This window comes from Protopterus annectens, chromosome 9.part0, assembly GCF_019279795.1.
Source record: "Protopterus annectens isolate FY-2018-M chromosome 9.part0, PAN1.0, whole genome shotgun sequence".
Classification (NCBI taxonomy): domain Eukaryota; kingdom Metazoa; phylum Chordata; order Ceratodontiformes; family Protopteridae; genus Protopterus; species Protopterus annectens.
The window spans coordinates 1,259,407,609-1,259,425,920 of record NC_056743.1 but is presented as its reverse complement, the minus strand read 5'-3'; the positions used below and the strand labels follow the sequence as shown (position 1 = coordinate 1,259,425,920).

At 41.1% G+C, this 18,312-nt stretch overlaps 1 protein-coding gene across 3 annotated transcripts in view; it reads left to right on the top strand.

Moving 5' to 3' along the window:
- Nucleotides 1–18,312, top strand: part of LOC122811982 (interferon-activable protein 203-like) — a 481,785-nt gene that overhangs the window by 81,240 nt on the left and 382,233 nt on the right. Inside the window, exon 1 of one of the 3 annotated variants that reach the window (XM_044084183.1) lies at nt 15,299–15,620. The exons of 1 other annotated variant lie outside the window; for it this stretch is intronic. The gene's annotated coding sequence lies outside the window, so the exon portion shown is untranslated. Of the gene's footprint in view, nt 1–15,298; nt 15,621–15,724; nt 15,816–18,312 lie in introns of those variants that run through there. One more of the 3 variants, XM_044084185.1, reaches the window with a different exon arrangement.

The window sequence follows — 18,312 nt, the reverse complement described above, 5'->3', positions numbered from 1 at the left end:
TAATCAAGTATAATGCACCCTTTGGCATGTACCTTGGTAGGCACCTGCAACAGTTGGAGTGTCCTCAGAGGTTTCACACCAAAAAAATGCAGGGTATAACCAACACGTAATATGTGGATTGATTAAAAGCCCTATCACTGTATTCAGTTTCCTACCGATTACTGAGGTGTGATCTGTGCCTGATTTACAAGGCAGTCTCTGACTCAGGCCTGATGCAAATGTTGTATATTCTCAAAACAACTGCATGAGGGTTACCAGCTTCATAGATCTAAACCTGACCTCTGACATGAATAGATCATGCTGGAGTGATATATGTTTCCCAGATATTGCCGCTCCTCTGGAATAGGCTACCTATTCACGTGAAGCAGAGCCCTTCCCTGATCATCTTCCAGTACAATCTGGATGAATAGATGGGAAATTGCAAATTCTCTCCTGGGGTGGCTCCCATGTCCTTTATGGACAGCGGCAATCTGTAAAAATAGTCAGAACTATGTTTGATGACCCTTGTTATCTTTCCCTTAGGGATACAAAATTGGGTAAAACTGGCTAGGCTTGTAAGGCTGTTGAACCATTAGCCTAGTAATCTATGAACCTTTGAAGAAAAAATATATTATGCGTGAGAACCAATACCCCAAAACTGCTGATGTTTTTTTAACTTTTTCAAAATAGTACATTTTACCAATTAAAAAACATATCTGAAGCATAAAGTGTGCCTGTCTCCGTTTACTTAAAACACAAAAGTGCGATCATTGATTGACATCATGGACAAAATGGGACTGTCTGGTAACCATGATCATGCACAGATACACATCACACACAGCATGTAACTTTTGCCTCCAAGTACTGCTTAACGCACTTTTTAAATTTAAAAGGAGCCTGATACTTCAGATACTAAATTTAAAATTGAATAATATAGTTACTCCAGCACCATTTAACTGCCCAGAGCCCACCTCTCGCTTTTCTACAAGAGCATGTGAACACATTGACTGCTAGTGTGCAACACACAGCATAATCACCACACAAGTCTGCATTAATTTAGAAACTGTCAGCTAATGACTTAGCTGGTGCACTTAGTCAGTAGAGGTCTCAGGGTCTCTGAATGATGCACCAGACAATGGAGTTAAAGGGGACGTCCCCCCATAAACTTTTCATTGTGTTCCTTGTTACAGTATCTAGTCACTACTACAATAAATAAAAATATTAAAATCATTGGTGTTAATGATTCATTGCTACTTTTTAAGACATAAATAACTTTATTTACATTTTGTTGACCAGATTGACTTAACTGTATTTGCCCATTTTCAGAGGAACCCAGGAAATTACAGAATGAGTTACATGTACAAAGACAAATAGCATAACACAACACTTTAAATCCAGTATAGTAGGCTAATGATAAACAATACTAGAAGATATAATTTAAAAAGATAAAGTTGCAAGAGGAAGTTAAGGGGAATGGTTGTTAGGTTTCAGTTTAAATACGTAAAATAAAGTGTTTTTGTATACAGCTATGTCTGTTTTAAACCACTAAAAGATTATTAATGAAAATAAAGATCAAACATTTAATTTTTATTATAAGATGACACATCGTAGGATATAAACATAAAAGACTAGTCATAGAGGTTTACAGTACAATATCTTACTGCTCTTAGATTACAAGTGTAAAAGGCACCCATCACATGTGGTTAGTTTAAATATAAAACCAAAAGAAGCAGCATTTCGACAACCAATTTCCCAACAACAAAATTTACTTACTTAACATTTGTTTACCAGGAAAGTCCAACTTGGAATGAAGCCAATTTTCAGTGGAGGCCCGGGGAGAAATGCTCCAGATGCATGTCTTTGTAACGTGGGAGGAAACTGGAGTACCCGATGAAAACCCACATGAACGCAGGGAGGACATGCAGACTCCACACAGAAGGCACTCCAGCCGAGAACTGAACCAGAGAACCTCTTGCTGTGAGGAGACAACTCTACCCCTGCACCACCGTGCCGTCCAAATAAAATAGTAAAAACGCTGTACAAGCACTAGGTATTCCGAGGGCAATAAAGACCCATTCAAAACTCCAATTCCACCATAAAACACAATTTATTTTTATTGTATTATTAGTACAGTGATACTATGATTGATGGTTGCCTGATGAGAAGTAATTATAAGTGAGTAACCATATGGATGTGCAAGGTGTTTTTTTAGTGGCTCTTACTGTATACAAGTACAGTCTCACAAAATCGTTAAAAAAAAATTTTTAAGTATATTGTTATTAGAAATGTGCACTATTTCACATTATATTTGTAACGGATGGGTATTATTCAGTTAACCACGTCAGCTTCAGTATTTTTATGTTTGTCTCTAAGACAAGAAATTCTTAATTAGGTAGTTTTTAAAAATGTTTTATTGGTTGATTTAGTGTATTTAAAGGTTTGCATTGTTTGGGTTTGATTCTGATGAAGTCCGCGGTCCTGTGAACAAAAGTGCTTAATCTGCAAAATAAATGGTGTTTTATGGTGGAATTGGAGTTTTGAACAGGTCTTTATTGCCCTCTGAATAACTGGTGCTTGTGCAGCGTTTTTACTATTTTATTTTGTTGTTGGGAAGTTTAAATACAAAGTAATAGCTGCTGATTAAAGGTTCACAGAGATAGTTACAAAGTTACTAAATTAAGCAGTTTAGTCCACAAATAATATTTCTGTTAAATGCTTATGCTCAGAAGTTATTCTGTACTTCAGACTCACTCCTTCTAAAGGTGACTAATAACGCTAAAAAGCTTTCTTTCATACTGTCCTGTTGAAATCAAAGCAAGTTACCTGTACAGACTTTCATATATTCAATCTTGCGAAGAGAATTTGATAAAACCAGTAGTAAAGCCTTAATGGAATTCCATAAAACCATTGGTAAAAAGATGGTACAAATGACATCTAGATGTTCAATTTAAGTCTGATGAGCAATAGATGAGGGGCCTCATCTCCTTAAATACTCTGAAATGGAGTTTGTGGTATATTTGCACCAACAACTTGGTGTAGTTTGTAACAAGTGGATTATCTTTTTGGAAAGCAAGCCATACTCATTTAATATTAAATGTTGCAGATGATGTATAAATTAAAATCCTTACTTGTAGGTACTTTATAGGGAAAAAAATTGTATGCTTTTATTTATTTATTTTTGTCAAGCATGAATTTAGTATAGTATAGCAATATAATTAAAGCATATGTGATAGCTTTCTTTGTGTCAATCTTTGGGAACTGTTTCAGGGGAAGGCACTGAAGGAGGAAGACTAATGTTTATGGAATACTAACAGAGTATATTGTTCTTGTTTTGGAAATCTATCAAAATACCTGCAAAAACTGCAAAACATATGCCTATCAGTCATTGAAACATATAAAACAGAGCACAAAATAGATGTTGGGGAAGCCAATAGTCCACACAATCAGCTAATGTTAGAGGGGTAAAGATGGATAATGCTGTAGCAAGGCATACAACATAAATGGTATGGCGTAGAAATTATTTTTAAAGGGAAAACATTTTAAGCAACAGAAAGACACAAACTGCTGGGTTTTCGCATAAGTAAAACAAGAAAGATGCAAATGAGCTAGATGAGGTAAATGTGGCCACAGTGCTTGATGTATGCTTATGTCATTAGCTGTCCAATTAGTATGATTTTTACTGCACCTATAGCATCTTTAATTTACACACACACAAATCAGCATTTTGGGGAGTTGGTAGATGTATATAGGAGCTTGGGGTATGAATCAAAACTGTATGGCCATACCTCTTAACTGCTAGGACTTTGTGTAGACTTTTACCTCTTATTTTTGGCCTGTTCCTCTTAAAAGTTAGTAGTTTTGGGGGAAATCGCCGAGGATTGCAGAAATGCATACTGATACATCATGATACTTGGGCAACTTTGTTTAATAGCTGTTGTTTTTAACTGCCTTTATGTTTGGGCCGTTGTATTTGATTTTTGCTGTTAACAGGTTGAGAGCTATAAGCATGGATGTTATGTTGTCCTGTCTTGCCTTCATTTTTACTGGATGGGTTCGAAGCCGATAGTCTGTTCCAACTCGGCCGAATACACTAGTTTGAAGTTTCTAACTTGGCTCGTGGCAGAATAGGTATCCCATCATGCAGTGCTGTAGTTCCCCAGATCTCGTTTGCCGCTTTACAAGTTCGGATGCTCTCTTCTTGGCTGTGGCTAAGTTCTTTAAAGATTTATATTTTTTCTATACATTTAGGATTAATAAAATTGTGTTAGTTGTTTAGACAGTTGTTCTGTAGTTTTAATGTGCTGTAGTTACTAGTGCAATTAATCATGCTACTTTGTGGTTGCTTGTTGGCCGTTGTTAGTCACAAGGCCATTTTCTATTTTTTCCTGTCAGGTTTTTGTAGTGGTGTACTTGGGGGTTATGGTAGAATAGTTAGGAACTATGTATTCCTTTCCTTTTTTTGCTTTTTAACTCATTTTAGAGAGCTAAATTCCTGTTATCTTAGAGGATTGTTCTTGTTCGCCTGCTTTTGTAGCTCTACTAGGTCCATTTAAGTTAGAGGGCCTAGTGCCCATTTAACTTAGAGGGCAGAGCTGTTCCTGCGTTTTTTCCCCTTTTCTTCAGTAGTTGTGCTTCTATATTATAGTGTTTGGTAGATATTAACCGTTGTGTGTGTGTTAGTTTTTCTATTGAGGTATAATTGCTGTTTACTTCCTTTTTGGTATTAATGGTGTTCCTTCTTATTATGTCTAAGGAAACTAGAGAAAAGGAACCTAAGTCATAAGGCTTTAAAAAGTGCCAGAAATGTGCACAAAAAATGTCTATAACTGATGGGCATAATATTTGTGTTTACTGCTTGGGGGCCTTTTACCTCCAACAGAAATGTACATTCTGTCATTCCTTCAGCTCCTGTGTACTACAAGAAAGGACAAACAAGTTAATTCTAAATGGACTCCTGAAACATTTCTTTGATGAAGCTCTACAAAGTACTTCTTCAATTAAGTCCCCTTCCACTAAAAGTGACAAACATACAAACAGACCATCTCCTGCTTCTTCATCTCATTCGAAGCCGCCTCTAAAATTGACTAAACCTTCTGAGACATTGACCTCCTCAGCTTCACAGCCCTCGGAATTGAGGGAGATCATAGATTTGGACAAATTAAGTCCTTCGGCCTCATGGCCTTTGGAGCTGAAAGAGACTTTTTCAGAGCCGGTCCACTGAACTTCCAACAGTCTCCCCTAATTTGAGATCTCCTATAGTGGAGAGATCTTGCTCATCAACCCTCTCCGCTAATTCCTCTAGGAGTTTGTCAGACGATGACGTGGGCAAGGTGGTGTGCAGACTTTTGAAGTTGCTGGCTAAATTGTTTTTGGCTCCGACCCAACTGGTTTCAAAGCCAGCCAGGTCTATTACATCCATGATTATTCATCCTCCGTGCCAAGCTGGATCTTCGGAACCAGAATGCCAAATACCATTTGCTGTAGACTCTTTGGTTCCAAGACCCTTTCAGGAGATTTTGGAACCGATCCCTGCTCAAACACTCAGTGCCATCCAGGGTGTCTAGAAGTCAAAGTTCTCCAGTCGGCTCCGGGAGGGATGCTTGGACCAGAGTTTCTTCTGTTCTGAGTTTACCTCTTGAAGCGTCGGCTCAGCTGAGCTCTGCTCCTACATCAGCCTCGGAGCTGATCTCCATGGAGCCAGGTATTCCCTGGGTTTCCTTGGAACCATTGGTGTCCTCGGAGCCAGGGGGTTCTGTCTTCGAGCTGATGAGGAGTGTGCTGTCCCCGCCTACAGCTCTACACAAGGATACTGGCATTCTTCCCCCCAAAGCACCGGCTTCTGTCTCAGCACCACCCCCAACAAAGGACAGCACAGATTCAGAGCCTCAGGAGATCCCCATTGGGCAAACCCCACTCTTTCGAGACCTCCCCAGAATGCCCTTCTGAGGAAGCTCCTCGAAAGAGAACATGCAAGAGGAAGCATATAGACTCCCTCGATGTGTCTATCACCTCTGACACTGACCTCAAGGAGTCAGAAGGGTCCCCACGGTCATCCTCTGAAGATATTTTCTTTGTAGAGATCCTAGAAATCCTGAAACAGAGGCGCGGCTGGAAAACCTTCAACCCTTCTGATGAGGAGTCTGTGTGCCTGAAGTCTTTTGGACCTCAACCTTCAGCCTCCTGGATGTCTCCACCTTTCAACGAGCTATAGGAATTGGTTAGTCGAAAGGCATGGGAGTCACCAGACACTATGGAACCAGTCCCTTGGAGGCCAAATAAGTCCTTATCAGCCCCTTCTGAAAAAGAATTTCTCACGAAAGGCGTTCCTGTAGATGCTATGGTGGTGGTGGCTGCCACCAAGAAGGAACTTTCTGTAACATCCTCATCTGTCCATTTATCGAATAAGGACTCCCGGACGATGGGCAGATATGGGAACTGTATTTTTTCATCAGCGACTTTTACCCTTAGATCGCTGAACTACCTTATGCATTTTATGAGATTACAAAGAGATCTCCTGAAGGAGTTAGGAGATACTCTTTAAGCTTCCTTGACTGCGGGGGTGTCAGAAAAGGTGACCTCTCAGCTATCTACCTTAAATTCCATTGTTAACTCCTCCATGAGACTAATATCCTATGCTGCAGATGAAGCGAGCAGGGCAGTGGGTTTAGGAGTTTCCAAAACAAAAAGAGCAACCAGTGAAAAGGCAAAAATCTATCAAAAAAGAAGAAAACTGGTAGGCAGAGAGACGTAAAACAAAGTCTGTTTAATAAAACACAGCTAAACACAGAATAAAACTTTAAAAAAACAAGGATGAGAGCTTTCATACCTTCTAGGTACTTCATCAGATCCAACTAAAACGCATATAACAAGCAGCATTTATATTTCAGTCTTAGGTCATGTGACCTCAGTACTGCCTTAATTGGAATAACATAATTTAACCCCTTCCCATCAGTAGCTCAGAGTATATGCATCCATTTGATTTCAACACATTCTGTGTCCTTACATCGCCCCCTCTAGGTCCTGGCACATAAATCTCTAGAACCATGAATTTAAACCAAGTTTGAACATATTGACACATTGTTATGATTGGCAGCAAACAAGATCTGGGGAATTATACAACTGCATGATGGGATACCTATTCTGCCACGAGCCAAGTTAGAGACTTCGAGCTGAGGATCGGCTCTGAACCCATCCAGTAAGAATGAAGGGCGAGATGGACAACAAACATGGAACGTTATGGTGAGTACATAACTTATTTTTATTCTGCTTTGCACACTCACCGAGACTTCAGATCCAAAGATTAGTGGCATGGAACCTTCCAATTATTCAGGACCAGTGTTAGCATTTGAGGGCCTCAGCAAATGTCAAGCTGGGGGCCCCCTGGGCACTTCTATTTTAAGTATCACCCTGTCACCACCACCTCTACCAAACAACCTTTTAGTTAATGCTGCAAACTTTTAGGATTAATATGCACAGACTGACTTGCAGCTTCAGTGCTCTTACATTACAACAGGACTGTGCACCACACTTTGGTGGCCCATCTCACAGAGGGGCATTCACAGTTACTGTCATTTAGTTGCAACAATCATACATTACAATGATTCTATGTACAGTTTTGGACTTAGGTGAAATGGCACCCTAGGCACTACCTATTTTTTCACCACATACACACACACACACACACACACACCAGTGCTCTCCTCTATCCCCCCATCCTGGCGTCCCCATACCATGCACATCACTTTTTCCTTCCTTTTCTCAGATTTTTGCCTTAACTCTTTGGCTTTTTTCAAGAAGCCATGACTTCCTATGTGCTATGAAGTGCATTTTATTATTTTTATTCAACCTTTTCAACTGATGGCTTGAACAGAAATTATGATTAAGGAAAGAAATTCACTGTAGCTGTTCAACTTTAGTTTTCCTTGCATTCTTTCAAGCACACCTTTCCTGACAAAAACACAATAATAAACTCAATTAAGCCAGGGTCAGAAACTAAGAGGGTTATATATGTTCTGCGATGCATTTTGGAGCATTTTCCCAACTTTAATACATAGGTGGCCCAAAAAACATGAGTAAGAAGAGGATGGTTTATTTTTTTTTCTTTCAAGAAGACATAAGTTGTGCCAAAGACCTAATGTTGAAAGATGACATAATAGTAGCTCACAGTAAACAAGCTGTTGTGAGGATGCACAGATCCTATCTGGAAATAATGGCTGCCTCCTACACCCCCCCCCCCCAAAAAAAAAGAGTCGCTGCCTGTGCATCCCTCTGGTGTTAATTAGAATGGAATCAGTGGTTCAAACAGCCAAAGTTATGTATTGCAAGTTATCGCTGTCGTACATAGAAATAGCATGCCTCCTCACTCTTCACCCCAACCCCCAAAGGCAGTCACCTGTATACATGTCTGATGTGTGATTATGAGGAAAGTGAAAAAATGATTACAGTAACGTATTCTACTTTGTTGCTCACAGATAGTACATTGCCCGTACTCAACCTATATTAACCTTCTTTGTACACCTCTGAGTTTGTGAGAAATGTAAAAGAAACAATGATCTTACGGTCCTTAGCCCAAACACATACTATAATGACCTCCTGTGCACACCTCTAAGTTCTGACTCTGATGAAAATTAAAGTATTAATGACCACACAAAATCCCCAGCCCCCATAAAACCTGCAGCAACCTTCTATACACATGAGCAGGAATAGTTTTAGAATAGGTGAGGATGCGAGCAGAAGTCAGGGAGTGGGACCCACCAGACTCCTAGAAAAAATAAGTGTCTGAATGTTGTGATATATTTTATGCCTTACTTTTGAAATATAATCACTTGTTAACTATATTTTTACTGATACCCAGAAGTCTAATTTATGTGTCCAGAAACAGATAAAAATCAATAATTTTTTTCACACACACATCATAGCAATACTAGTTCTATACTTATTTTGGCAAAGAACAATACATTGTACAACACTGGTACTGCCACAACTGATCAGTTACTGTTGTTTAGCAGTGAAGTAGTAGGAGGGGTAAGTCACTTTTACTTACCTCATTGATGACTAATGTAATTGATTTCACAGACAATCCATGATTTTGCCTCATAAATGTTTCTGTCCCTTGTAAAAAAATTGACTTGCTGTAAATCATTCAGGATTACAGAAGTCAATAATCCAAAGATCAGAGTTTCATTATTTTTATTGTCCAAAAGATTAATTTTGTAAGTGAATTACAGTAATATTTAAAACATGTTCCTGATTTTGAGTCACTATTATTTTTGGCTTTGCTCAGCATTCTTGACCAAAGAAGTTGATCTGGTGATGTCCTTACATTCACCACTGCAGTATTCCTTACTAATGGGATTCCCTGCAGTGAAACCCGCCGTCTGGCCAGTTTACCAAAGTCTACCATTGCTTTAAGGTACACTGAACATCACCTGCACACTCCATGCGTGGGGTAGGGCATAAAGGTGACGTTCAGGCGTACCATCCTCAGAACTTTTTTGCCACCAGTCTGAATGCTGTTTTAACCTTCAGTCTATTACCTCTGCCTGTTTTTTCTTTCTTGCTTTTCTGTTTGTTGGTGCTCACGACCATACATCTTGCTCAATTTGTCAGGCGTTTATCCCCAAAACTCTTTCTAGTAAGCTTTCTACCCTTTCCTTTTATTTTGAGCACCAGCGTCTTAAGCTTCTTGCTGCAGATACTATGGATGGAACTTCCTGCCCTGAGGGTCAGCCATCAGGGAAGAAGGTGCATAAGGTAAGACTGGAATCTTCCGCTGTCCAGCCTCTGCCAGGAGTTTCTCCTGAGGTTATTATGAACCCGGAGGGCTCACCCGATTGTTTTGTCAGATTCTTCTACCACGTCTGGGTTGGAAGCTGGTGAGGATCTGGTGGGCAGCATGTCCAACAAAGTGTTGCAGGCATCCGTTTCGGGTGTTCAGATGGAACCATGGTTGACTGTTTCTGGGGCATCTAGAGGGGTTCCACAGTTTCTCTTTAGGGAAGAGGTTCCTACTGCAGTTGTGGAATGCTGTCCTAAGTCTAGGCCTTCTCATGTTTGTAGGACGGATGTCCCCTTTGTGAAGATAGGTAAAGGCTGCCAGCCTAGCCAGATAGAATTCTGTAGATAATTCTGTCATTTGTAAATATTAATGTAAGCCACAGGCTTGTTCTCTTAAATGTGAAAAGACTGCACTGGAAATTGAGCAGAGTGCACTACTGTTACATTTTTGCAGTTCAATATCCAATGCAGTCTTTTAACATTTAAGAGAACAAGACTGTGGTTTACATTAATATTTACAAATGACAGAAATTCTATCTGGCTAGGCTGGCAGCCTTTACCTATCTTCACACCCTTAAAAAAGAAACAGAAAAGTAATCATATTTCTTCTGCTCCTAGGGATCCACAAAGTGAGTGTCAGGCCTTTACTCAGGGATGATTTAATGCTTTACTGTCGTTGAGACCGCCTCAAGGGGTTTCAGTTCCTGCTCGTCCTATTTCCCTAAAAGGCCCCTTTGGATTGCATTCTTCTGAGGTGGATTCTGATGATGACTCCTTTGCTTATTCTACCCAGATTCCGTCTCCTTTAGACTACAGGTCTGAGGAGGAGGATTCTGTACTCTAGATAATCCTTCTGAGGAAATTTCCTTTGAGGACATGATCTCTAGGATGATGGAATTTTTTTAAGTGGGATTGTGCCCAGGTTTCGGATATCCATAAGAGGTACTGAGTTACTGCAGATGGAATCGCCTAAACCTGTGGCCATTCCTCCTGTCTTGCCTGCTTTATTGGCTGTTTTTTACACTACTTCTAAAGCCCCAGATTCTCTGCCCCCTGCTCCCAGGAAGTCTGATAGGTTTTATAGAGTGCCTGAGGACTGTTCCTTTTTGTTTAAATGTCCTGCTGCTGACCCCTCTGTGGTGTCTGTAACCTTGGATAAGCCATCTCAATTGCTTCCTTTGTCCAAGTTACTGCCTTCTGACAAGGACAGAAGAACCGTGGATAGGCTGGGTAAGAAGGTTTATACTTCAGCTACCCTAGCTTTTAGGGTTCTTAATTATCAGACCCATATCTCTAAGGCACGTCTTGGCTCTTCTTTCTCAGGCTTGTCAGACTCTGGGAGTAAATCTTCTGTTCTTTCCTTGTTTGGGATTTTCTCTCAGGTAGTTCGTCATTCTATCAAATGTAGTTATGATGCAGCAGATGCCTCTTCTGGGGCTGCTGCTTCTGGTAGGAGATATTCATGGCTTCGGCTTCAACCTTTGCCCGATGATATTAAGGCTAAGTTGATGGATGCTCCTCTGGATAATACGCTTTTGTTTGGTGAAGCAGCTGCTGGTTTATTTAAGTCGCTTCAGGACAAAGGGAAGGCTTTACAGGAGCTTAAGCATGTCTTTGTTTCTCCTGTGCCTAAATTTCAGTGAAACTACCCTTCTAAGCCAGCCTTTGTTCATAGGCAGTCTCGCCCTCCTATAGGTAAAAAGGGTAGTAAATGGACTCCTGCTAAGGCCACTCAGACTGCAGGGATTCTTAAGCCTTCCTTTCTTGACAAACCAAGTGCTGACTATCCACCTATTCCCAGCCATATTCCTCTTTGGCTCTGAATCACTCAGGATTCTTAGGTTCTGTCAATCATTCAGCAAGGGTACTTCATGGTCTGGATTTCCCACCCTCCTTTTATGGGAATTCCTCAGCCTACTCAGGAGCAACTTCCTTTTTTCCCCAGAGGTTCTTTGAGATCTCTTGTCTCAGGGTACTATTCAAGAGGTGCCTGTGTCCCAAAGGGGTAAAGGGTTTTATTCAAGAATGTTTCTAGTGCCCAGAGAAGAAGGTACTTTGAGACCTATTCTAGACCTCTCCTATCTAAACACTGTCTGTGGGTGTATTCCTTTTGGATGTTGGCCCCTCACTCCCTTTTACCTCTCTTGCTCCCTCAGTCCTTTCTGGCGTCTCTGGACCTCAAGGATGCTTATCTCCATAGTCTAATCCATCCTCTTTTCAGGAGATTTTTGCATTTCTCTGTTGCTTCCTGGCATTTTCAGTTCTGCGATTTGCCCTTTGGCTTTTCTACTGCCCCAAGGGTGTTCACCAAATGCCTTGCTCTTGTGAATGCCTTTTACAGGCTTCAAGGGATCCAAATTCTTTCTTATTTGGATGACCTGCTGCTTCAAGCATCTTCTCCAGAAGTCCTTTTGCAAAATCTTCATTTTACCATTTCTCTTCTTCAGAGCCTGGGTTTCACAATAAACTTCAAAAAATCTTCCTTGACCCCTTCTCAGGATCATGTCTTTCTGGGTTGCAGGTTTCAGACAGTGCCAATGCTGGCATCCCTGCCTCCCCAAAGGCATCAACTCTCATTTCTTTCTTTCAAACTCTTCTTCCCATAGCCTCCATTACAGCCAGGGAGTTTCTGAGAGCTCTGAGGTTCATAGCTTCCACTAATCCGATGCTTCCTCAGGCCAAGCTCCACATGAGGAAGTTCCAGTGGTTTCTGAAGTCAGTGTGGCTTCCGCATGTACATCCTTTAGACTTTCCTGTCCCTCTTCTCCTGTGTCTCAAGAAAGGACTTCTGTGGTGGATTCAGCAGTTGTCTCTGAATCCAGGGCTCCCTTTTCAGCCTCCCTCTCAGGATCTGTTCACAGATGCTTCAGATGTGGGATGGGGAGCAACGTTTGGCTCCCTGAGGCTTTAGAGGGTGTGGTTGCCTCATCAGTGGAAAGAGCACATCAGCATCAAAAAGACGAGGGTTCTTATGCTGGCTCTTCAGACCTTTCATCCTCTCTTCTCTCCAGGTATTCACAGACAGTATCACAGTCATGTGGTACACCAACAAACAGGGGGGTACGAGATCTTACCGTCTTTGTTGGCTGGCAGTTCTGGTATGGGATCTGGCTATCCAATTTTGGGTGACTCTTCAGGCAGGTAACATTCCTTCAGATAGGAATGTTGTGGTAGACAAGCCGAGCAGGTCCTTCACTCAGTCCCATGAATGGATGCTTCACAGGGATGTGTTTCTGGACATTGTTCACCAGTGGGGTACTCCTCAAGTAGATCTCTTTGCCTCTCCTCTGAAAAGACAACTTCCTCTGTTTTGTGCTAGAGTCCTAGGTCCTTTGGTATGGAAGGTAGACACCCTCTCCTTTTCTTGGAAGGGGATGTTTCTTTATGCATTCCCTCCCCTTCCCAGAGTCCTGTTCAAGATTCAACAGGATGCTCCCAAAATCTTGTTGGAGACTCCCTTTTGGCTGTGACGGCACCAGTTCCCTCTACTTCTGCATCTAGCCAGGAGTAATCATCACAAGTTTCCCCACAGGGTGGATCTCCTCACACAAGATATGGGGTCTCTCCATCCATCCCCTGAGGACGTGCTGCAGGATGCCAGGACACCTACTACTATGAAATCCTACTTATCTAAATGGAAGAGGTTTTCTATTTGGTGCATTTCTCGTGACCTGGACCCACTTTATGTGGATGTTCCTTTGGTTCTCTTTTATTTGTGTGAGTTGCTCAATGCTAGTTTGGACTATTCTTCTATTAAGGCCCACTTATCAGCTCTATCTGCTTGTCTGCCTTTAACTCCCCCATTAACTTCTAGACTTGTGGCTAAACAATTTCTTAAAGGCGTCCTTAATATTAGACCTCCCAGGAAACCTGTTCCACCTTCCTGGGATCTTTAATTTCATTCTGGAAAAATTAACTTGGGCTCCTTTTGAGCCTGCTCTTTCAGCTTCCTTGCAACATTGTTCTTGAAGACAGTTATTTTATTAGCTATTACTTCTGCCAGACAGGTGTCTGAGTTGCAAGCCCTTATGGCTTTGTCCACCTTTTTTGATATTTCATGAGGACAGGCTGTCCTGGTGTACTAATCCTTCTTTCATGCCAAAGGTGGCTAATGAGTTGTCACTTAGTCTAATAATTTGCCATTTTCCCCTTTCTGCATTCTGACAGTGAGAGGGTGCTGCATACCTTAAATGTGCATAGACAGCTTAAGTTTTATCTAAACAAAATCTAAGCTATCAGAAAATCTGACCAATGTGTTTCCTTTCATCCTAGGTCTTTAGGTTTGGCTGTTTCCAAGCATACTATTTCCATTAGGATTTCAAAGGCTATTTCCTTTTGCTACACTTTTCATGGCTAGAGCCTTCCTTCTTCTGTAAAGGCTCATTCCACTACAGCTGTGGCTTCTTCTGGTGCTTTTTTCAAAGGCTGAGACGCTAATTCTATTCTTGAAGCTGCTACCTGGACTTCTGTGCATACATTTACCAAACATTACCAGTTGGGATGGTATCTCCAGAGCTGGTTTTGCTACTACCATTCTTCATGGCTTCTTGAGGGGTTCTGCTGCTTCCTCCTCCCAAGTTTCTTCTTGGGTTTGGCACTCTCCTATTTGTAAAGAATACTCTTACCATAATGGTAGATGTCCTTGCCTTCACCGCTGCAGTAAACAATGGTAGACTTTGGTAAACTGGCTAGACGGTGGGCTTCACGGCAGAGAATCCCATTTGTAAGGAATACTGCAGCAGTAAAGGCAAGGACATCTACCATTATGGTAAGATTCTACATGACTGTACTTTGTCAATATTTATAAAACTCCCCAAAGCACCCCTGAGGCCTGGAAACAACAGTTATTTTTAAAATATGCACCGAGGTCAGTCACTATGTACTGATCTCTCTAGTGCTTACCTTGTTCATATGCATTATCCTAACATGGCCAAATCACAGCCCTGTTCATGTTAAAGAGCGTAATCAGAAAATAGATTTTTTTGGTACTGTTTTTTTCCCCAGTCAGAAGCAGGATTTTGTGAGGTCCCTACACAGTCAAGGATGATATTCGCCCACCCCCCCCCCCCAATGGGTTTTGCAGGTACCTAAACCTGACTACGTTGTTAGTTTTAGTGGAGAGATGTCCATCAGTAGGATTTAACTAAGCAAGAAGAGGCACGGTGTCAGTGGTAAAATAATGGAATTATGAAGCCTGTTAATTGGCGAAACACTGTTACTATAATAACCACTGATATTAAGATATACATTTATTACCCGCTTGGTTTTGCAGATATGCTACAAAATATCAAGATAACTTGCTGTTTGGGGCCCTCGACCGCAGGGTTCACTTCCGCCTAAAGCCGGCTATGCAAGTATTATAAGCATGGCAGAATTTTACACACCTTTACACAAACATACAAAGAGTGGTGAATTACAGGGCATGTCTTAAGACTACAAATGATAACCCGAGGCAACAAACTACAGTCTTGTCGAAATTGAGCACAACGGCTTTTTTGGCACCCTTTTTCGCGCATACTCGGAGTATTACTCTGTTTTAAACTAACAGATACAACTAAAGTACGTTCAACTTAATACCTGCGTTGTAAACTGCGCTGCTTCTTCCATCGAAATATATAACGCAATCCAAGCTAGCCTGATATTCTGCATTAAATATAACAGTAAGAAGACACATCACATATTATGAACTCTACCACACAATAGTTAATAATATTCTGTAACGCGGTAAAACAGGCCCCTCCTTGTGTTTCAGTACCGGCTCTGTAACCACTTTCAGTTTTCATTTAGGAGGAGAAATAAGCAGACGGGACATCTATTTGGACTTATAGCGATCAACCTAACTCCAGTCCTCGACCAAGAAAGAGGTAAAGAGATTGTGAAAGAAAACACGGTGTTGGTTAGCTACTGTCTTGATTCTTGGCGGGAGGGGGACAATGCAGGTTTTAAAGCAAGTCGCTGGAAAGTCCACGTGTACCGGTGTGTCGGACGTTGGTCTTACACAGAGACAGACTGGGTGGTGTGAGCGCGTGCTGTAGATAACCACCGTGTTTTTGGTCACGGTTAGTGAGAGCGCTTGGTTGGCAAGCGTACACTTTTCGTTAACCGGTTATGTTAGTCTACTGCTTTCTTTTTATGCGTAGCAGTTTTCGATTAAGTTAATCCTGCACGTACAGCTCTCAGCCTCTTACCTTATAGGCAGCGACAGATCCAGAAATCCATCCATAACACCTTTTTCCCATTTTGCACAGGGGGTCTGGTTGTGTTTTTTTGTAAACAGTGCTACTAACTTGAGAAGTTGTTAGAATAAGAGAATGTCAGATAACATGTATTTATGAAACAAATGGTGTATAATTAATTATAGTTCTTATATACTGCATCTAATCTATCAGATTTTATCCCCAAATTGACACTTGAAGGACGCAGCAAATGTTTGAGCCAAAATCAGGGACAGTTGAGAAGTAGGTTGTTTTAAGCATTCCAGGTGATGTTCCCTGTCTCTTGATTTACTTCCTCAATGGAAGATGGTTTGTAAATTCTATTATGATATTCCCACCCCAGCAAGTGTGCAAGGTGTGCTCCGACTCCCTGGATTATGCCAAACCGCCTAACAGTAAATCACGCCCGTTAGCGGCTGCCTCACTTGTTGGATTAATTGATGGTGAGGAAAAGATGAGGCGGGAAATGCATTATTTGCAAATTATCTTGCTTTGAAAGTCAATTGTAGTTACTTCTAGCTTCCAGTTGTAGTAAGACAGCACAAGTCTAACAACCAGGCATACTTGTTAAGTATATAATGGTGCGCAAATTAGTTTTTAATGGAGAGGGGAGTGGGGTACGCCGCTTGGCAGATAATTTGTCCAGAGTGGTCTGCGTGTTACAGGAAATTTTTGTTAGCGTTTATTATACACTTGGCATTCGATATCTTGGATTTACAGATTTTTTTTTATTAGGGTTTTAGTTAGAAATTAATTTTTGGAGATTCGTTTGTTGATTACTTGTATTGGTTACAAAATCCTGGCTCTGTGCTCGTGTTCTTAAAAAATCATCTGCCTTCATACTTTCCGACTGTAGGAGTCAGACAGCGCTATTTATTATTTTACCGTTATGCTGATCCGGTTAGAGTACTGATAAGGTCTGGTGTACTTATTGCGAAATATGGTACTATGTGTATTTGTAATCCTCTGTTACGGTTAACCCTAGTGCTTGTTATTTTTAAAGCTTGGCGGTCGAACTGTGTTCTTCTTCATTAATTGTACAGCACAAGACCGCCTAGCCCCTGGCCTTTGCTCACGCCCACTTTTTCGCCTGAACCGCACCCATCTGTTCTGCAGTTCTTGTTCCAAAATCTGGACGTAGACATTAGTGAGGTATTAAGTATGTAACAAAAATTGTAAAGTACCGTATTTTCTAATGGAAAGACTGTCTTGCGCCTCCCCAAATTTACACTAGCATCTCTTTTCTGACTGGCAAAAGTATCCAGAATCTAGTAGTAACAGTCCATATGACAACTAAGTATCTGTTTATACAGGGGTCGTTAAAAAAAACGTACGGCATAATTGAACGCAGATGCGGGCAGTGTACCGTTAGTTCATATAGGACATTTCAGAACGTGTGTGTGAAATCCACTTTACCGGGCTTATTATGTGTTTGCTCAGGTGTGATTTCAGTATTTCTTTCTTCGATAGTCTCGTAAAACACCCCAAGGTTGCCGTTGGGTGTTAATTCACACGTACTCGTGCATTTAGCTACAGACACGTGTTGGCCGGAAATGGCGGCAGCCATATGTTTATTAAACTAGTTGGTTTCAAAGCTAACGATCTGTCATTTAAATGTATACCTGGCTCTAAACTGCCCAGATTTTATGTCTCCTTGTTTTGATTGCACCTTAAAGTATGTTTTTTTTTGTTAAATCATGGAGTATTGAAGCCACTTAATAATGACATACAATCGAGTTTCAGACTTCATATCCTTCAGAAAAATAAGAGCAGTATTTAAAATCTGCCCTTGTTTTGGGCCTTTTCCATCCCCCAATTATTTTAAGGTTTGCCCAGATTTCTTGCTCTTAGAAATGAGATTACCCAGTCAGTGCAGATTTACCATCTGTATGCAAAATGAATGCAGTAATCAGTATAGTAAACAGTAATTGCCAAATGTGTTGGGGGTGGGCAGTCTTTGAATGATGACATTCAAGCCAACCCATCTTATGATTATGAACAATCGGTTCTAATAAAAATATTTAGTACAAAGGCTAAGATGTGTAATCATCAGTGGGTTTTGTGTATTGGTTCTGACCTTCTTGTTATGAAGCAAAGCAGGCAAGGATCTACCCCACAGAGGGCAAGTCTGAGGCATCCTACCACCAGCTTCCCCATAAAAAATTAGCCATTCGAGAGTGCCTGTCCACGCACATTCCCAAGGCTATGACAGCCTTCCCTTCCCTACTGTCCTGTAGCACTCTATGGTAAAGGAAAAAGCCCTGAGGTGAGAACAGAAAACTCCTCCATGACTTCTTGTGTGATTGCTGTGCCAGGCTAGCAAGAGCCTGACTGACATCCT